We start from the raw sequence: 19,400 nt of genomic DNA, 5'->3' as shown, positions 1-19,400 counted from the left end.
TCTGCAATATTTTAAGACTGGTCAAACACTTAGTCCCAGAAAACTCTGCTTGTCCCAGTACTTTAATGAATTTGATTTTGTAGTTACCTTCAGACCCGGGAGCAAGAATGAAAAGGCAGATGCATTGACAAGACAGCAGAACTTAGACAATGTAGTGGGGGATGTGAAGGCAATACTTCTCCCAGAAAAGGTAATTGGTACTATTACAAAGAAATGAGTTGATCAAGTGAAAAGGGGCCGGCAACCAGCACAACTTCAGAAATGGCAAGACAGTCATCCAGCAAGAACAGTGCGGAATGGGCTGCCTTATCATAATGGACAATTGTATTTGCCCACTAAAGAGATACAAAGCAAGGTTTTGTATTGGTGCCATAATTCTCGGTTAGCGGGACACTCAGGCAAAAGAAAGATGCAAACAATGTTGGAAAAGTACTTTTGGTGGCCTGAATTAAGGAAGGATGTGGGGGTGTATTTGTTAAAATGTGAGAATTGTGTATGCAACAAGGCGGACCATGTTAAGAAAAGGAGTTGGTTACAACTGTTACCTACCCCAGAGAAATCATGGACTCACATTTCCATGGCCTTCATTACAGATCTCCCCCCGACCATCAGTTTGATACCATTTGGGTGGTGGTGGATTATTTGTCTAAGCAAGCCGATTCCATTCATTTTTGTGGGGATACCAGGAGCAGGCAAATTAGCAGAGTTATTTCTTCAACATGTTGTGAGAAGACATGGTCTTCCGAAGAGTATTGTATCGGATAGAGGACCTCAGTTTACTTCAAGATTTTGGCGTGCTTTCTGTCGGATGTTGGGAATCAACTGTGCCTTATCCACAAGCTATCACCAGCAAACAGATGGCAAAACTGAAAGGGTAAATCAAACACTTGAGCAATTTTGAGATGCTATTTAGGAGACGGTATGGAATCTTGGGTGCAGGCACTATGGATGGCGGAATTTACATATAATAACACCAAACATGCCTCGTTGGGTATGGCACCCAACTAATGTTTATATGGTCATGAACAGAACATGATACCGGAACACATACCAGAGAAGGAACAAATTCCTCTTTTACAGGAGCACAAAACAGTTGCTTCTTGAGATCAGACAGAAAGCATGCACAAATTTGGAACAAGCCAAGAGAGCGTATAAGAAACAGTCTAACAAGCAACAGCAGGAGGGTCCTAAGTATCAAGTTGGAGAGAGGGTGTGGTTGTCAATGAAGAATTGCCTCGATTTATTGGGCCCTATGAGATAATAAAATGTGTGTCTTCTACGGCAATGAAATTATGTTTGCCAAAGACCTTACCTATACACCTGGTGTTCCATGTGTCTTTGCTTAAACCCAAAGCTCCAGGGATAACTACAAAACGACCTTTGGCTATGGTGAAAGAATGTCAAATGGAATATGAAGTAAGACACATTATGGGTGCCAAAAGAAGACATCAACAATTATGGTATTTAATTCAATGGAAAGGTTATGGCCCTGAGGATTGTTCATAGGAACCTGCAGGAGCTGCCCATGCCCCCCGGTTTGTTGAAACAATTTCATTTGTGACATCCGGAGATACCTGGTCCTGGGAAGAGGATGTACTGTCAGGAATAAGGGCAGGGGCAGACATGGGGTGTTACAGTTTGCTCTGTGAAGTGGCCTTGGAGTATTTATGTGGTTCCTTGGTTACGCGCACGTTGCCAGCTGACCGTAATTATGAACAGCTTATCAGCCGGCAACTGCGCAGTGCAGGTGTGGCTTATTTTGTGTTTGAGGCGTTTGAAGGAGGAAGCTTGCTGCTTGGTACCCGACATTGCATTTTGACGGACTGCAGGTCAGCGCCACGCAGGTCGGAGGGCAGACACTCTGCCAGGTCTTCTATTCCACAGCGCATTCTTCATCCGGGTTGTCCCGCGGTGCTCCCGGACTAAAGATAAGTACAAGGTGGTGATGGACATGAAGTTATGTGTGCTATATGCTTTTGATAATCCTTCCTAAATAACCGGGGAGTTATTTACAATGATTTACAGGGCATGAAGCATGGGTTTGCTTTATGGTTATATGTGCCTTGCTGGAACTTTTGGCAATTAAGGAAGTGCAGACTTTACTGTGTAAAGCAAAGGGGCTTACCACGAGGAAATACAAAGTAATCCTCGTATCAGAAAATCATGTGTGCTGAGAAAACACGTGTCAGTTTTGGGAAGCCACGCTAGTGCTGCAAACTAGTGCTAGCTACAACGTGATATTTTATGTTTCTTCATGTGTTGCTTACGCCTGCCCAAGGGGCCATGCATTTTGTCACATCATGTTGGGATGTCTCCCATTTGTTTGTTTCATTCTGCTTAAGGCAAATTGTTCGCTATGTGTTCATGTTTATTTGGTACATGTATTAAGGTGTGCTTGACTAGGTAGGATCAGGAGACAGGTATATTGGTCTGTGTGTGTGTGTGTGTGTGTGTATAGTCACACAGGTCTTCAGTTATATGAATACGTAAGAATAGGTTCAGATAGGTTAGGGTTTACCCTGTGCTCCCCCATTCCTATCCATCTAGGTGTTTCCTTACCCTCTTACCATTGTTCCTATTTCCCCACCCTATGCGCAACCTCTCCCTAATCCCTCTTCCCCCCATTGGCTGCCACGTGGTGACCTGTACATATCTATCCTCGGCCTGTGCCAACCACGGTGGGACGGTAAAAATCATTCGGCTTCTGTGGTTCGGGGGAGAGGGTCGAACTCTCTTCACCTACAAAGTGTGATTGTGACAGCGATCAATGGAAGTTGCTACATAGTTCTTTAATCCCACATGCCTCCGGGGCACCCAAGGATTTAGTGCCTCAAGAAGCTCCCCTAGTAGAGTCACAATGTCTCATCCACCTCACACTATGTAGGATAAAGAGCACCTTTCATGCACACACAGTAAAAATGAAACTCCTCCCGCCAGATGAGAGGATTTGCAAAAAGGATCTAAAGGCACGAAATGCTTAAAAGAACCATTTCTGGTTATAGATGGAACAACCTTCACAGAAAACAAATGGCAGATTTCAACGTTTATGTACAAGGCTGAGGGGCTGTGTGGCCTCTCTGATGAAAAACTGGACTTTGTTGAAAAAGCGTTCGCACATATAGGGACTGAACATATCATGAAATTGACATGGGTAACAGCCCTTGAAAAACCAATCAAGGTACAAGAAGAAGAACAGTACGAACATTGTTTCTATGGTGAAGGCAAAATATCCATGGGTTCCAACAAACATTGCAACAGAACTATCATTATCCTTGATCTTGGTGTGCAGCAAAAAGGCGCACTTGCACCTCCCATCATCCCGGAGTGGCTACTGTGTGCTTGCAACACTACATTCCGCACTACTGGTGGTACCTGAAGAGCACCTAAAGGGGGGAGCGATGCAGATGGACAAGTGGCACCTCGATTGACAGAAACACCACCTACTGCATCACCCCCCATCTTTTGCATACTATCCGAAGATGAGCGACATCATCATCTGTTTCAGCAAAGGTGCTCCTCGAATGACCTGTCATAAGAGTCATCTGACCTCCTCTCGCAGATTCCTGATGAATACAAACTTTTCAACTAAGCAGAAACATTCTTTGCATCGCTTTTGCCCAGCATCCAAGCAAGAGCAAACGCCAAATGGTTGCAAATCGTCAGGTGGGAGCTCATCCCGCTGGCAAATGACACAGAGGAGGGCTCCTCTTCATCTAAGTGGAACTACGTGCACTTTGATTAATGATGACTCAAAATCGTTATTTGTTGGACATCCTCACTACTACAGAGGATGTTGTTTGCAAAAAGATCAGGAGTTCATGTTGCACATTCGTATATTCACGTGATCTCAGCAGTGCATGAACTTGGTGTAAAAATGAGAAAAGAAGCAGGGGTGGAAGAAAATGACTGGTTCAGTATGGCATTCAAATGGGTACCCTCATGGCTTGGAAGAATCATGAAGACGCTGATACCTGTCATTGTGTTTGTCCTGCTCATCTTCTGTGTGTGCCAGTTAGGGCTCCGATGCTGTGCAAAGGTGGTTCCAAGTAGTGCGATGATGATGGTGACTATTGGTAGTAAAAATATTAATAACAAGGTGCCTCATGGTACTAAGGAAGCCCAGATAAAAACAGGCGAAAGTGACAAGCCCAAATACCGCATAGTAGCAATATACCACACTGGGGATGAGGTAGAAAACTATCACATACAATTGCACAACCACAGGTTATAAGGAGGTATGGGGGGATCTGGTGGGAGATTTGGATGTATTTACATGACCTGTACCCCTAAAGAATATGCACAATGTGGGGACAGTTTAAGAAGTGTGACTAGAGCCTGGATGCCTATAAAATGTAGCCCCACTTGGGATGAGGCAGTGAGAAGGGCCGAGGAATGCTGAAATACTGGGAGAGAGAATTCTTTACTTTAGGAGTAACAAAAGGGGGAATGTGTCGAAGGAGATGATCCTAAACAACCCCCCCTTGTAGCAATCATCATAAATAAACTATGTGTGGGACAAGGGGGGAGATGCCCCCCACACCCACGGCACCATCAGCAAGAGACAACATAAACAACTGCACAAATAACATAGTATATGCTCCGATAATGAGACACCATTTTATATGAGGCCAGATGCCATCTTTTTACTAGGCCCAAAAAGCATCCCTCTGTAAAATCACAGCTCTCCCATCCCCACCATGTCTCACCGAAGGACCAAACCATCGGCACCCCAGACCTGCTCCGCGTGAGCATTGTCCTCACTGAAGTCCAGCCATTTACTGTTGCAAATGTTTAGTAACTTTTCCAAAGAATGTGCGCTCTGCAGAGTGTCAGACAGAACCAGACCCCAGCAATGTTTTGGTGTATGCATTATTCTGGAAATGTCTCTTCCTGTTGTTTAGCTTATTTTAGTTAGCTATGTATCACGTTTTCCCTGACCTTCAATGCAGAGATGAGCCCTGCTGACCCACGTGCACCAAGATTGACTGGGAGATGATTGCAAACAGGCTCTTGGCATCCCTTATGGAGCAGGTGCCTCTATAGGTGCACCACCACCCAGCAATCTCCCTTGTACTATAGTCGACTTTCATCATCGATGATGCAAATATCTTTTATAATGTGCTGCCCATATAATTTTTGGCAGAGCGCTCTTGGGCAGCAAATTTCTTTGCTTGCATGTAACCTTATACAAACTTTGTATAAGGTTTTGCTTATTTTGCCATGTAGTATGATGTCAGTGATGACAAGTTTTTGCTATATAAATGTAAGTCTGTCTGATCATTGATTTTATAGTAAGATCTGCATCTCAATTCATCTCAGAAACTGTTACCTCGTCTTAAAGGGCCTACAGGTTCAAAACCTGTCCAAAAATATGTAGACTCAACTAGTAATCTTTTTGGTAGGTTTGGTGTAGTTTTGTGATGGGGTTGCAAAGCTATAGTGGGGGTCCCAAAATGTTCAAAATTTCGGATGACTTGAATGGGGAATAAATATTTGTCCCTCTTGCAATCGGAACCGCTGGATGGATTCTCACCAAACCTGTGTGTGGAGAATTGGCCAATGACTTGTATGTTTGGTGTTAATAATTATTATTTAATTTGACCAGTGTTTTTTTTTCCAAACATGCCAAAATATAGCGCCCATGCCCCGGACAATCTGGACACTCACCATGTGCCTTAGGGACTGGCTATGGGGTTAAATTGGGGACTAGGCCTGGCCTGAAGCTGGGCCCAATGTCTAATCCGAGATGCTTAGGGGGGCCTGAAACATGGCTGAAGACAATGCCCAAGGTATTTTGGCTGTTGGTCATGGCCATAAGCCATGGTCACTGGCCCACAGTCACATTATGGGGGTATGGTTGCCACTATGTCAGGCTGCAGGCCATATTTGCTGTTGGTTGATTTGCTCAGATGGGCACACAGGACATGAATGATGACATCAACATGCACAACAGTGATTGAATATTAATGGCACTTTTGAACAATTAGACACTCTAGCCCTCATTCCTTCTAAAGGCTCTGGACAGGGCTGCAGACTTACAAATATAAGCCTATCGAGAAACCTACCATATTTTAGGCATGCGTCAATCTGGCATTCATCCGGGTCATGGTACATAATCAACTCTCTTAGACCTCAAAAGCCAACTAAACTCATTCAAAGATGAAGGCAAGCCAGTCCTATTGCTCCTGCTCCATCTATCTGTCTCCTTTGATCTGGTAGACCACAACACACACTGCCGCACAGACTCTGCCAACTTCCCCCGGAAAGCAACCTTTTGGATAGCTTACTTTCTATAAAATAGGATTATGAGAGTCGTCTCTGTCACTGCCAATGCTCCGCCTATCCCTATTCCCCATGGCATGCCCCAAGGCTCCTGTGTCTCCCCTTCACTCTACAATATATTCACTAAACCCCTTTTTGACCTCCTGGACTCCCTCAGCATATCCTACACCAACTATGCCGACAACATCCAAATCCTCCTCACACTCACAGGCTCCTTCCAAGAAGATTCCATCACCATCAACAAAATATATGCCACCATTTAAACATGAATGGCATCAAACCACCTATGCCTGAATGATGATAAAACAGAGATCCTTATTGTCGGTTGAGGAAACCCAACACAGACTTCACCTGCTTCTGCATGGATGGAATCCAGATCCCTGTGTCCTCATCTGTAAAAATGCTAGGTGTCCACCTGGCTGCCACTCTTTCCCTTAGCAAACAAGTGAAAGCAATTGCACCCTCATCCACCTATACAACTAAGCTTATCAATGCAGCTAGACACTTCCTCTCTCCGACCAACTGCCTAACCCTAGCCAGAGCTATCAATGGAGTAAGATTGGACTACTGCAACACCCCATTTGCAGGTCTCCAAACAGAACCTGTCCAAATTACAGGTTATTCAAAACAATGCCCTACAAGCGTCCATGAACATCTCCACAAGAGACCTCATCTCCACGCCAGAAGAAAAGCCCTTTGGCTCTCTGTCCGAGAAAGGATCATCTTCAAAACTCTTTCCAGCATGCACAAGTGTCTTTCAAACACAACCCATCAATGCCTATCCAGGAAAATGGAACAATCCAAATCCTCCAGACCAGTAAGAGCTGCCCAGGCACAACAGGCTATTCCTACCAAAGGTGAAAAGAGGGAGTGCAGCTTCACCACAGTAGCTGCTACCCAGTGAAAAGCCCTCCCTCATGACCTAAAAGCAGAAACCATCTACTATAGGAGACCGCTGGGTAGCATCACTATTTTGGAACAATAATTGACTTGCTCTGCTTCAGTGCCTCTCCCCGACTCTCTCATGCCAATTCGTAAGGCCTTTCGGCCCCCATATTATTGATGTGTATGTTCTGTTACTGGGAATTTGACTGTAACCGGTTGGAAACAGTGCCATGATGCCCTCGATGCGAATTTGTCAGCAACAGAATAATGTTAAAACAGACAGTATTTCAAATTAACAGGAATTCTGCACATCGCTAAGAATACCTGCTGATAAGGTCAAATACCTCTTATAAATAGTCCACTGTTAAATCAAAAACGTCCCCGAGGTTTTTATTTGCATGCAATAAATACGTAATTTCCTCACAAAAATCTACGTGGAACCCCCAAAAGGGATAAACAAAAAAAAAGATATTTATAACTCCAAACTTCTCACTACAATACATTTCCATCCTTCAAAATGAATAACTAAAATAATCACTGGTTGCATGTTAACGCAAAATTAGATGACAGTCTGACAATTGCATGTAGTAAAGGTAATTACAGCATGCAGTAATGGTGGGTCAAAATCTGCAAAAACCATAATGAGTGCCTGAATGCTGTGGTAAATGGAGCCACATGGGCTGGATTAAATCACGTGCGACCCCAATACGAATAGCTCATGCCCCATGGGACATTGTGGGTTGATGAAGGGTGCACCTTTCTAATACAGAAGGCACGGCAAGGTTTCTTCCATTAAATATAACGTGTGTTTTCTAAAAGGGGCAATAACCAATGTTTATGGTTTTTCTAAATGCTTTGTATTAAGAAAGCATATCCCCAGAGTGCCATTTAGAAGGAGGGACCATCATTTTGTCCCCACTCCTGGTGGGGATGCATTTGCAGACTGCGTAGTTTCTGTATGCTGGGGCTGAGCTTGTTAATGGCTTTGTTTAGCTATCGCGAGAGACACAGCCTTTGGGCCTCATTATGAGTCCAGCGGTAACTGTGCCTGAAAAACCGGCAGGTTACCGCCGGACTTGTATTACCATTACGCATCCGTGATTCCCGGAATCACCGGGGCATTACGACCCTGGTGACCCGGAAATTCCGGAGGCAGAATTCTGTAAGTCCCCATTCCCATGGAGTCCGATAGGACTCCATGGGGGTGGGGACAATGGAAACACTGGGTCCATCTATGACGGAGCCGGTGTTTCCATGTCCGCCTGCAGCCGGGTGGTGTAAATCCTGCCAGGTCAGACCTGGCGGGAGTGACACCTCCTGCCTCCAGGACTCTTAATCAGCCGGTCCAGAAAGGACGGTGGCGGCAGTTTTACAGCCACCGTTTTTTTCCGGACCGGCAGGGTCGTACTTTTGTGTCCGCCAGCTTTAATGTGTGCATGCCTGCACTTAGCCTATAAGGGTGTCATCTGTAATGGGTCCACTGGAGAGTTTAAGTAGGATTCGCTCACACTTTGTACCACAGGCATAGCCATTATTACCTTCTGGCCGATAACACTGTGGGAAGAAGGCTTCATTTGAACCAAACAATATTTCATTGATCAACCCGTAGATTAGCGATTCGAAAAATAACACATGATTGTGAGTTGAAATGGATTCTTTATATCTGATCTTAGTGTACAAATAAGCTTGCCTGGCCTTGGCTTAGGTATCTTATTTGTTGCAATGCATTTCCTGTAAAGGACTAATGTATGTATTTATTTAATTTATTTATTCACTTCTATTGCGCTCAGAGCCCGAAGGCAACTTGGAGCAATTGCGTACTTAATAAGGTGGTTACATCTTAGTTACAAGGCCTGATAGTTACAAAGGTACAAATAGTAAAGTACATATTAACAAGGAAAAGCATATTCCCACACAGTGTTAAGATACAATTATTTACAATTTAGATGCAGGATAGTAACAGGGTCAGTAGGGTAGAACGCTACTCTGACCTGAAGACTAGTGTATTTAGGTTTTTTCTAAAAGACCAGAAGGAAGTGTCATTTCTGAGGTGAGTCGGGAGAGCATTCCACAATTTGGGCGCTATGGAGGGGAAGCTGGAGCCTCCTGCTTCAGTCTGTTGAATTTAGGTGTGATGAGAAGATTGGTATACTGTGATCTGGTTGGTCTGATGGATTGAGCTTTGCAGATGAGATTGCTAAGGTAGAGAGGTGCATTGTTGGAGATACATTTGTGAGTAAGTGCCAATATTTTGAAATTAATTCTGTTCTGGACAGGGAGCCAGTGGATTTTTCTCCTGATAGTGGAGATGTGGTCATGTTCGGGATGCTTATAGCAGCTTGAATGGCGTTGTGCTGAACTAACTGGAGTTTTTTTTATATTATGTGAGCTCATACCTGCAAATAGTGAGTTACAGTAATCTATCCTGGATAGTATTGAAGCTCTGGCAAGTGTGATGGAGTTGTCAGCAGAGAGGAATGGTCTACTAGCTCTTATCAGTTTAGAGGTATAGGTGGCTGATGAGAAAACTGTAATGCTGTTGCCATCGATGTTGAAGGATTTGAAAGTCTGTGGTTGCTTACTGAGTTTGGTTTTAATGCCAATGATTATTAACTCAGTGTTTTCATCAGTGAACATCATTCAAGCCATCCATGCTTGGATGGCTAGGTATATCTTGTTAATGTTTTTTGAGTCAGTGTCATGGAATCAGTAATAGGTATTAATATTTGCGTATCGTCCACGTAATTAGTATAGGTGACACCCATATTGCCTAATTTATCGAACAGAAGCTTGGTGAAGGCATTATAAAGTGTCAGTGATACACACAAACCTTGTGGTATGCTGCTCATAATGGGAATAAGAGGGGCAGCCTCTCCTTTAACTTTGTATTCGTCCATTTGAGTTTTCAGGTCCAATAAGGCAGTCTCAGTGACATGACCTGGCCTAAAGCCTCATTGTCTTAGGCCCAAAAGGATATTAACTTCTAGATGTTTTTGGATTTGCAGATAGGCTGCACAATCGATTATTTTGAGTGGGAACGGTATGGTGGTGATGGGTCGGAAGTTAGTGGAAATACTAGGGTCTAAAGTGGGTTTCTTGAGTAATGGTAGAACCCAGGATATTTTTAGGTCACTATATACTGAATGCGAGACAAATGAGTTATTAATAAGACTAGTGATGAATAGTGCAAATTCTTCTGTGCATTCTTTATCAGTGTAGCCGGGCAGATATCACCTTTGCAACTACATGGTTTTAGGCTATTGATAATATTGATGGTGTCGAGGATGGTGGGAGGAGGAAAGGAAAATGTGTTTGTCTCTGCTAGAGGTGTCGTGGAAGGCTGAGATTGGGCGAGGCCACGTTTGGGTTTGTTTTGTTCTATTTTTGATTGAGGTAGGGAACTTTTGTTGGCTAGAGCATTTTGAATGTTAGAGCACCATTGCTCATCTTTCACCGTATGTTCTTGGGTAGGTGCTGGAGATTCTAATTCCCGGAGAATTGTAAAGAGTTCTCTGGTGTTGGATTGAGCATTGGTAATTCTTTGGTTGTAGACTTCACTTTTCGCTAGGATAATTTATTTTTTGTATTTGGTGTCAGCAACCTTGAAAAGGTTTTTGTTTTCTAAGGAGGGTGATTTGGGCAAGTTATTTTCAGCAGATCTTTTGGCAGCACACAATTTTCAAAGTTCATGGGTGAACCAAGGGTTAGCATGTGCTAGGCATTTGGCTTTTTTATTTTTCAGTGGGGCTACTTTGGTTGATAACTTCCAGCATGATTTCGTTGTATTGACCAACTAGGGTTGATGGGTCATTGTCTAGATGTTTGGAGTCTAGGAACGGCATGAGGAGGGGTAGCATATTGTCTCTGTTCATGATTTTTGAGACTTCTGGATAGAGCGGTAGGTGTCTGGATGGCAAGATTTTGGTTCTTGGTGATGATGGTAGTGGTGACTATTATAATTTTGTGGTCCGACGAAGGCGCAGGTGTATTAGTAAGTATATTTGTAACTTTTCGCTAGGATAATTTATTTTTTGTATTTGGTGTCAGCAACCTTGAAAAGGTTTTTGTTTTCTAAGGAGGGTGATTTGGGCAAGTTATTTTCAGCAGATCTTTTGGCAGCACACAATTTTCAAAGTTCATGGGTGAACCAAGGGTTAGCATGTGCTAGGCATTTGGCTTTTTTATTTTTCAGTGGGGCTACTTTGGTTGATAACTTCCAGCATGATTTCGTTGTATTGACCAACTAGGGTTGATGGGTCATTGTCTAGATGTTTGGAGTCTAGGAACGGCATGAGGAGGGGTAGCATATTGTCTCTGTTCATGATTTTTGAGACTTCTGGATAGAGCAGTAGGTGTCTGGATGGCAAGATTTTGGTTCTTGGTGATGATGGTAGTGGTGACTATTATAATTTTGTGGTCCGACCAAGGCGCAGGTGTATTAGTAAGTATATTTGTAATGCAATTAATGTCTGCTAGCCAGTCCAAGGTATGTCCTTTTTCGTGGGTCGGGTCAAGAATCCTTTGGGTGACACCAAGGGCTTCTGTATATTTCACTAAGAGGTCTGTGTGGATGTCCAAAGGGTCTTTCAGTCCTAGATTAAAGTCGCCCATAATGACTGCTTTGGATTGGGGCTTCAGATTGTGCGTCAGAAGAGTGGCAATATCATCTCCAAAGGTGGAGGTGGGCCCAGGGGGTCTATAGATGATGTGTAGGGTAAATGTGCATGCTGGTGTAATGGACATTTTTAATGTGCTGATTTTCCATGCATTAAAGGGGAGATCAGAGGATATTCTGATGTTTAGCGCGACTTTGGCTAGTAAGGCAACACGCCTCCTCTTGAGGTAGCTCTGTCTTTTCTGAAGATCGTATATCCCTCTGGTATAGCTAAGGATAGCTGTGGACCAGAATCTGCGTGTAGCCAGGTTTCTGTGACTGCTAGAAAGTCAAGGTCATTTGTTGTGATTACATCTGCAATATCCAGAGTGTGTGCACTGATAGATCTAGCATTGATACAAGCTTATTTTAGGGTGATGTCATTGGTATTGGTATATGTCTTGCTCTGGGTGACTTTGAGATGTTTGGCTGTATTTGGTTTGATGAGGCCTGGTGGGGTGGTGTGAGTGGTAACATGAGTGTGTGGTTTGCTTGGTTTTCGAGATGAGCGAGTGCCGGTGTGTCGGAAGCGGCCTCAGAGACGAGGCAGCAGAAGAGGTGCGGCTTGACACGTCAGACACATCAGAGTGAGGTCCTTTACTCTAGCACGCTAGGCTAGGCTGTGTCGAGCGGTCGCGAGTGGCTCGTGAGCACTGTTGGCTTCCCCGGTGCTTCCTTGCTGTATCGGGGAGGTGGGCCCCAAGGAAGCCGCATCTACAGTACCCCGGAGCGCTCCTCTGGCGTACGGTGCGGCGGCCCAGTGCGACGGTGTTCTTGGAGGACGAACGCACCCCCAAGGATAGGCGGAGGAGCAGAAGGGCTGCGGTGCAACGGCTGGGCTGCGCCGGGCTGCACCAAGCGTAATATAACACCAGATTAAACCGGTGGTAAGTAGAGGGGGCTCGGGGCACGGGGTTAGGGCACTGCCCTGGCTTTTTCCCCATAGCAGGCTTATTTGCTTTGCTTTGCCCAGGTCGCCCCGTGTCTTCTTTTTTCTGGGGCACCTTACCAAGTAGGGCTTTGAAGCCCAAGGAGCATTGGGAGCTCACCTCAGAGAAGGGTTGGCCAAGGACTAGTCTGTGGTGGTCTTGGAGGTCCCTTAAACAGCGAAATTGCCCTGTGTCCTAAGGGAGAAGGTAACTAAGAAGCTCTTCCCCGGACGTGGGGAAAGTTGCCCGGCATTGGGTCCTGGTAGTATATTGGATATCCTTTAGAAGAAATAACACTGTACTCTGAGGAGGAAGAGACTTGGGAGATTCACCCCGGGGACTGCGGGCTAAGGCCTTTGACCCGGATTATATAGCTTATGTTTCCCCCTCTGTGTGGCCTGGAAGGCACAGTGTAAGCGTTAGGCAGCCCTCCCAGATTCCCCAACCCTTTTTAAGAACTATTCCACTCAGAGATGCAGCGGGGGAAGAGAGCTCCTCATTCAATCTACAATTTGAGGAATAATAAGCCGCAAGCTATGAAGGAGATAAAGGAGTCCAACAGAAAAGGGGGTAAACGTAAGAAGAATGCTAAACATGACCTACCTGTAGCACAAGGAGCCATCACAGAGTTCTTCCCGGTGAACCCTCCCCCTGAGATCAATTCCACTATAATTGACGAAAGGGCAGTACCGGTGAACAGGGATGGCCTGTCTATTAATTCTTCTAACTTGGATGATATTGATAACAATTCCCTCTTGGACCTGTGTCTGACAATACAGAGAGGAATGCATTCTTACACCCCACAGACTATGTCAAGTGGCTTACCGTTTCAGAAAGTAAACAGCACGAATGCGGTTGCAGGGGAGCATAACGCTGTGGGATATTGTGAACGTCTATCTACATCTCCGAACCTTGCAATGGCTTCGATGGAGGATGAGCCGGATCACGAGACAATGGGGGGCATTGGATCCCATCCCAGTTCTACTCAACTAGCTGAGCTCCAAACGTCGGTAGGTGCCCTTCAATTTGCCTTGAAAATATTGCTTCAGATGACGGGTCGTATCCTGGCAAACTCCAATTCCATTTCACTAGCATTGGAACTGAAGGATATACCGCGCGAGGATGCGGAAGACAATTTATCAGTCGCTCTGCAAATAGCCAAGGAGATGGAAGGTCAGGCATCCGAGAGGGAGGAGAGTGTGGCCCATGAGGCACCGGACAGTAACATCTCGATTGAAGAAGTCCCCATTGAGGCAGCAAACCAAGATCTGGAGCATAGTCCTCGGGGCCCCCTCTCACGGAAACAGCGCAGACTTGCAAAGAAGGCTCTTAAACATAAGCCTGTTAAAACTGGTCCTCAACTTCCTATTGTAGGAACTGGCCCTTCAATTGAAACACGTTCTAAAAAAGCTCGGAAAAGAATGATGAGAGCGGCATCACGGGTGGCAATGAAAAAAGGCCCACTCTCAGACTGGCTGATGCCTGAAGAGAAGCCACATGATGTGGACCCCGACATAACAATTGGGGAGGGCTCTGAACCAGAGTTTGAATCAAGCATGTTCATTCAGCCAGAGCCTACACCTGAGGGACGGTTATCGGTGGAACTACTTGAGCATATACCTCCAGAGAAAACGAAGGATGTGCAGGAAACCCATATAAACCGTATATGTTTCATTAAGAATGTATATCCTAGGAACAACAATTCCTGGTTGGCACGCTCAGAGCTACTGACTAGATTATATCACATCCCTCAACTTCGAGTGTTAAAATCAGAGGATTTTCTGTTCATTGAACCCCTGTCGGGCCCTAATCCCAATGTCTCTGCTCTACATTGTGTGTTCCTGAACACGGCACAACTACTTAGGAACCACAAAGATGATTTGAGAGCGGTAGATATTGCCATTGATGTGGACCCGCAGGAGAAAGATCTTTCTGTAATCCCAGAAGTACCAGTCTTACCACCTAATTCGGTAAATGACCCTAAGATGGTGTCTGGGGAGAACACTCTATTGGCTGAAGTACAACAGGCACTTAAGTCCTTATTGGAGTCTCTTCCCCAGTTGTTACAGAAGCATTGAAGCCTATCATTACTGTCCTGGAACTGTAGAGGCTTCTCCCATCTATTGAGGACGGAGGGCTCTGCAGATCTCCTATCCCATCATAGCTGTGTTTGCCTGCAAGAGACTTGGGCATTGGACTCTCTCTTTCTGGATGGCTATGTTACATACCAATCACCTGCACAACGTAGAAGCAAGGGACGCCCTTATGGCGGCCTACTTACGGGGGTTGTTAACACCATGATGTCTCGTAAAATTCAATGCAGAGCTGAGGATCAATTATTGGCAGTGGAAGTTGTATACCCTCACGGTGAGGGAAGAGTTAAGTTTCTTCTTATCAACCTTTATAACCCCCCTGGAGCAGTAGCAAGAGAATCTCTACAAGAGGCTTTACAGGATCTATTGACCTCCTGGTCATAGGGAACTAGGAATGCCGCAGTCATGGTAGTGGGGGAGTTCAATTGTCACATGTCCGATGAAACTCCTATAGCTTCTAATCCAGGCCTCAGCTCCAGATGTCTGATGATGCACGGAAAGAGGGAGAAGGAAGGCCTGGGGTGGATGCAACTGTTCGAATCTTGGGACTTGGCTATGATCAATGGCCGCACCTCGGGGGATAGGCCAGGGAAACACACTTGGTCTAACGGATCATCCTGGAGTACATTAAACTATATATTGATGTGCCCCGTGATGCAGTCAAGAGTGGCTGATATGTGGGTAGAGCCCAACAGTTGGAGCGACCATGCGGCATTACTATGGACATTCCAGACCCCGATTCCTGACACTCCTAAGCTAAACATCGGGAGCATTTTAACTAACTGTTCAGGAACTAGAATGGTTTGGACGGAGAAGAATGTAAGAGCGGCCTTTGAAGCACTTAATCTGGATGTGGCAGATGGTCTGGGTGATTTCCTGTGTATGTCTGTAAATGAAATTGAAGGGTGGATATCAGGGTTTTCAGACCATCACGCCACTATCAAAAAGGGCTATATTTTGAAAGAGGGAAGTGCTCCTCTCCCGTATAATGGGGAAATTAGGGATGCCAAGAGAAGGCTTAGAAGAATGATACGTAGCTTAAAATGTCTGAACCTTTCTGGAGTCTTATATCGTGAGAAATTAAGAACGGCCAAAAATCGATATAGAGCAGAGATAAAGGGTATTGAGAGAATAGAGAGGAACAATTGCTATCAGCGATTTGTTAAAACTATCTGTTCTAGAAACTCCCGAAGTATATGGGCACTCTTAAATGAGAATAGAGCGAAGGTTAAAGGATCTGTCGCTAATCCAATCAACGAGAACATATGGGAACAATTCCTCCTTAATCGCAATGCTGAGGAAGATGGACCCGAGAGTAGCTCTATGGGGAAGCCTCCTATCCTTCCCCCTTTTGACGTTTCGCCTGGGGCAATATTTAACAAAATTGTCATCCTCAAGTCTTCTAGAGCTCCTGGTCTAAATGGGCTTGCGAATGTAGTGATAAAAAAAACCCGTCCTTTTGGGCGGACCTATTCTCTGTACTTTTTAATAATATCTTTGTACTGGGGAAAATTCCCCGATCTTGGCAAACTGCTATTCTGATCCCGGTGTTTAAAAAAGGCAATCACACAGATCCAAACAATTACAGGCTTTTATCCATGCTGGATGTCACTGGGAAACTTTTTGCCTCTCTTCTGCTCAGTGAAATGCAAAAATGGGTAGAGAACACTGGTATACTCAGTAGATTTCAATCCGGTTTTAGGCGGGATTTTTCTACATCGCATAACCTTTTGGTAATGGATATATTGCGTACGAGGGCGCTTAGTAGGGGCCAGCCCCCGTTGTATGCACTCTTTATTGATTTTAAGGCCGCTTTTGATTCTATTCCGAGAGCGAGGCTTTGGAACAAGCTAGAAGTGTTGGGTTGTCCTACAGGTTTGTTATATTACCTTAGATTGCTCCACCAAGATACATCGGTGTGCCTCAGACTCAATCAGGAGGGCAACTCGACCCGAAATGTGATGCAAAATAGAGGGGTCAAGCAGGGCTGCGTCACAGCGCCTCTCATATACAACCTGTATGTACATGACATCCCTGCGACTCTTGCTGAGGTAAACAACTGCCCACCAAAAATAGGCAAAGTTTTATGTGTGGTGTTGGCGTATGCCGACGATTTGGTAGTCCTCGATAACACCATTGGTGGCCTCAGGCGTTCTGCCCATACTCTCTGGGAGTACGCTAAGATCAACGGCCTGACCATCAATTTGGAGAAGACTAATGTGTTGAGATTCACTAGGAAAAGAGAAACCCGTGTGAATTTGATAGTCCATAAACATTCTATTCTGTACGCCCCGTCCTATCGCTACCTAGGAGTGGAAATGGAGCCCCTAGGTGATTATGCTCTATGCAGACAGGGCAGTGTTACTAGGGCCCTTCAAGTGATCTCACTTATTGCATCTTTTACTAATAAACAAGGGGGCTTCACTCTGTTGGGGACCCGCCATCTTTACATGCACGTTTTTGCACCTATGGTCATATATGGCCTTGAGTCGCAGCTGACGGTAAATATGGCGTGGCTCCAAGTGTTAGAGGGAAAGTTCTGGCGACGCATGCTGGGGCTTCCCCCGGGTGTGCCGATGGCCCTGATAAGATTAGAGTTGGGCCTCCCTTCACTTAAGGCTATGGTATTGAAAAGAAGAACTGGGTTCTATCTTAAGATGACAAGTGGATCATCCAATCCTCTATTAGTAGTTCTACATCAGGAATTAAGCAAAAAACATACCACCTCGTCTTTCTATAAAGTTATGGGTAAATTCCTTAATGAAATTGGCTGGACTCATAGAGGGATAAGCGTTACTAAGGAAATGTTAAATGCACTCGGGAAAAAGGTGGACCTGTGGGACTGGCTGGAGAATTTTGCCCATTTAGACACTCTTAAATCATATCACTTTGTGAATTACAGAGTGCATAAGTTCATGAAACAGCAGGCCTACCTTTTTCTCTGTCCCACTAGAAGACTCTGTCGTTTCATAATCTTGTTCCGATTAGAACAATTACCGACCTTGTCCATCACAGTAGCACGGGAAAATATTCCTGTAGTAGAACCAACATGCCGGATCTGTAAATCCCCCTTGTGCTCAGAGACAGCCAGGCATCTATTAACTCAATGGCGGGCACTGAAGAAGACAATTGACCATTTCCTGGGTGAATTTGTGCATGATCCGCTCACTATACATGAATTCTCATTCTGGCAGTATTGTACCGAATACTTGCAACATGCACTTATTCATAGCACTCTATAATATCTGGCAAAAGATAGAACCAGGATTGGGGCTTTAAGTATGCTCAATTATCATTTCACATGGAAGAGGCTAAGGTTCCAGCTGGGCTCTCTTAAGTGTATAGGACGAGCGCAGTCACAGGTCTTGCTGTGAACTCCCAGGACTAACAGTAGCAAGATGCATCTATTCATATTATGATCGAGAGCTGAACTAAGGCTCGGGTTGGAAGTGGATCGTCAAATCAAACAGACGTCGCCTGTATTTAGGAATGCTACCGGTCATAGTGGGACCTAAATATACTGTTTGAAGCGTCTTGGAGGAAAACATGCAAGCTCGTAAAAGTATTTGCAAACAATATTAGGAATGCGTCTAATTACTGTTTTTCTCCAGCTTAGATCTCCTTCTCTTTTTTTTCTTTGATTTTTAATTTTTTTTTGCACTATATGTTATATGGAGCGTTGATTTACGATTGATGATTTTATGTGTATGATTCTATGTGTATGATTTTATGCTAATGTTTATTAATATATGTGTAAAGTTTGAATTTATTTTCAACCTATATCACATTAAAGAATTTGATTTGGTTTGACTTGCACATATATTAGGCTAAAAATAGGACATTGAACATTTTGAGTTGCTCAATTAAACTATTTTAGTTCACAATCAGATCTCAGATCTTTTATCCTGTGGAATATCATAGTTCAAGTCACTCCCAGGCACAACTTGTATTTTTTTGTGCCAGCGGACACAGTCTCATTCTAAAGCAAATGGCAAAGACTGCTCTTTTTTCACTTCTACGTTAAAAATGTTCCTTGTTCTTTTGGACTCAGACAGAGCCCAAGTATAAGCTGGTAGACTTAGAATCAGGGCTCAATTCACAGCAGATTCATTTGAAGCAGCTAGCATATTACCTGATCATGGTTTCCATATGTATAGAAGAATAAAGGAATTCTGAACAATAAAATGATTCCCTTGTGTGTACCTCCAGTCTACCAAATCCTTTCACAAATAGTGTTATATATATGTAGTTACTGCAAATTATTAATTGTGATGAACAGGTGATCACGATTAGAGTGGTTAGGAAACATTCTGCTTGCATAAATATATTTTCTAGCAAGGTACTGTGCAAATGCCTTCTGATGTTTCTATTGATGGAATAGTATCACTCACCACTATTTATAAGGCAAGGGTAGCAAGGTAAATTAGGTAGTTGTTTATGTGGAACCTATAACCAGTGGTAGAGAACGGGGAAATCCTAGGAGGGCATTCAACACACCCTGTCTCCCAGTAATTCTTTCAGATTTCAAGCTCTCAGCTTTCCGCCCACAATTTTATA

This window comes from Ambystoma mexicanum, chromosome 4q (genome assembly GCF_040938575.1).
Source record: "Ambystoma mexicanum isolate Mex_15411 chromosome 4q, UKY_AmexF1_1, whole genome shotgun sequence".
In the NCBI taxonomy this organism is placed as follows: Eukaryota; Metazoa; Chordata; class Amphibia; order Caudata; family Ambystomatidae; genus Ambystoma; species Ambystoma mexicanum.
The sequence above is the reverse complement of the archived record's forward strand: the minus strand, read 5'-3'. Positions refer to the sequence as shown.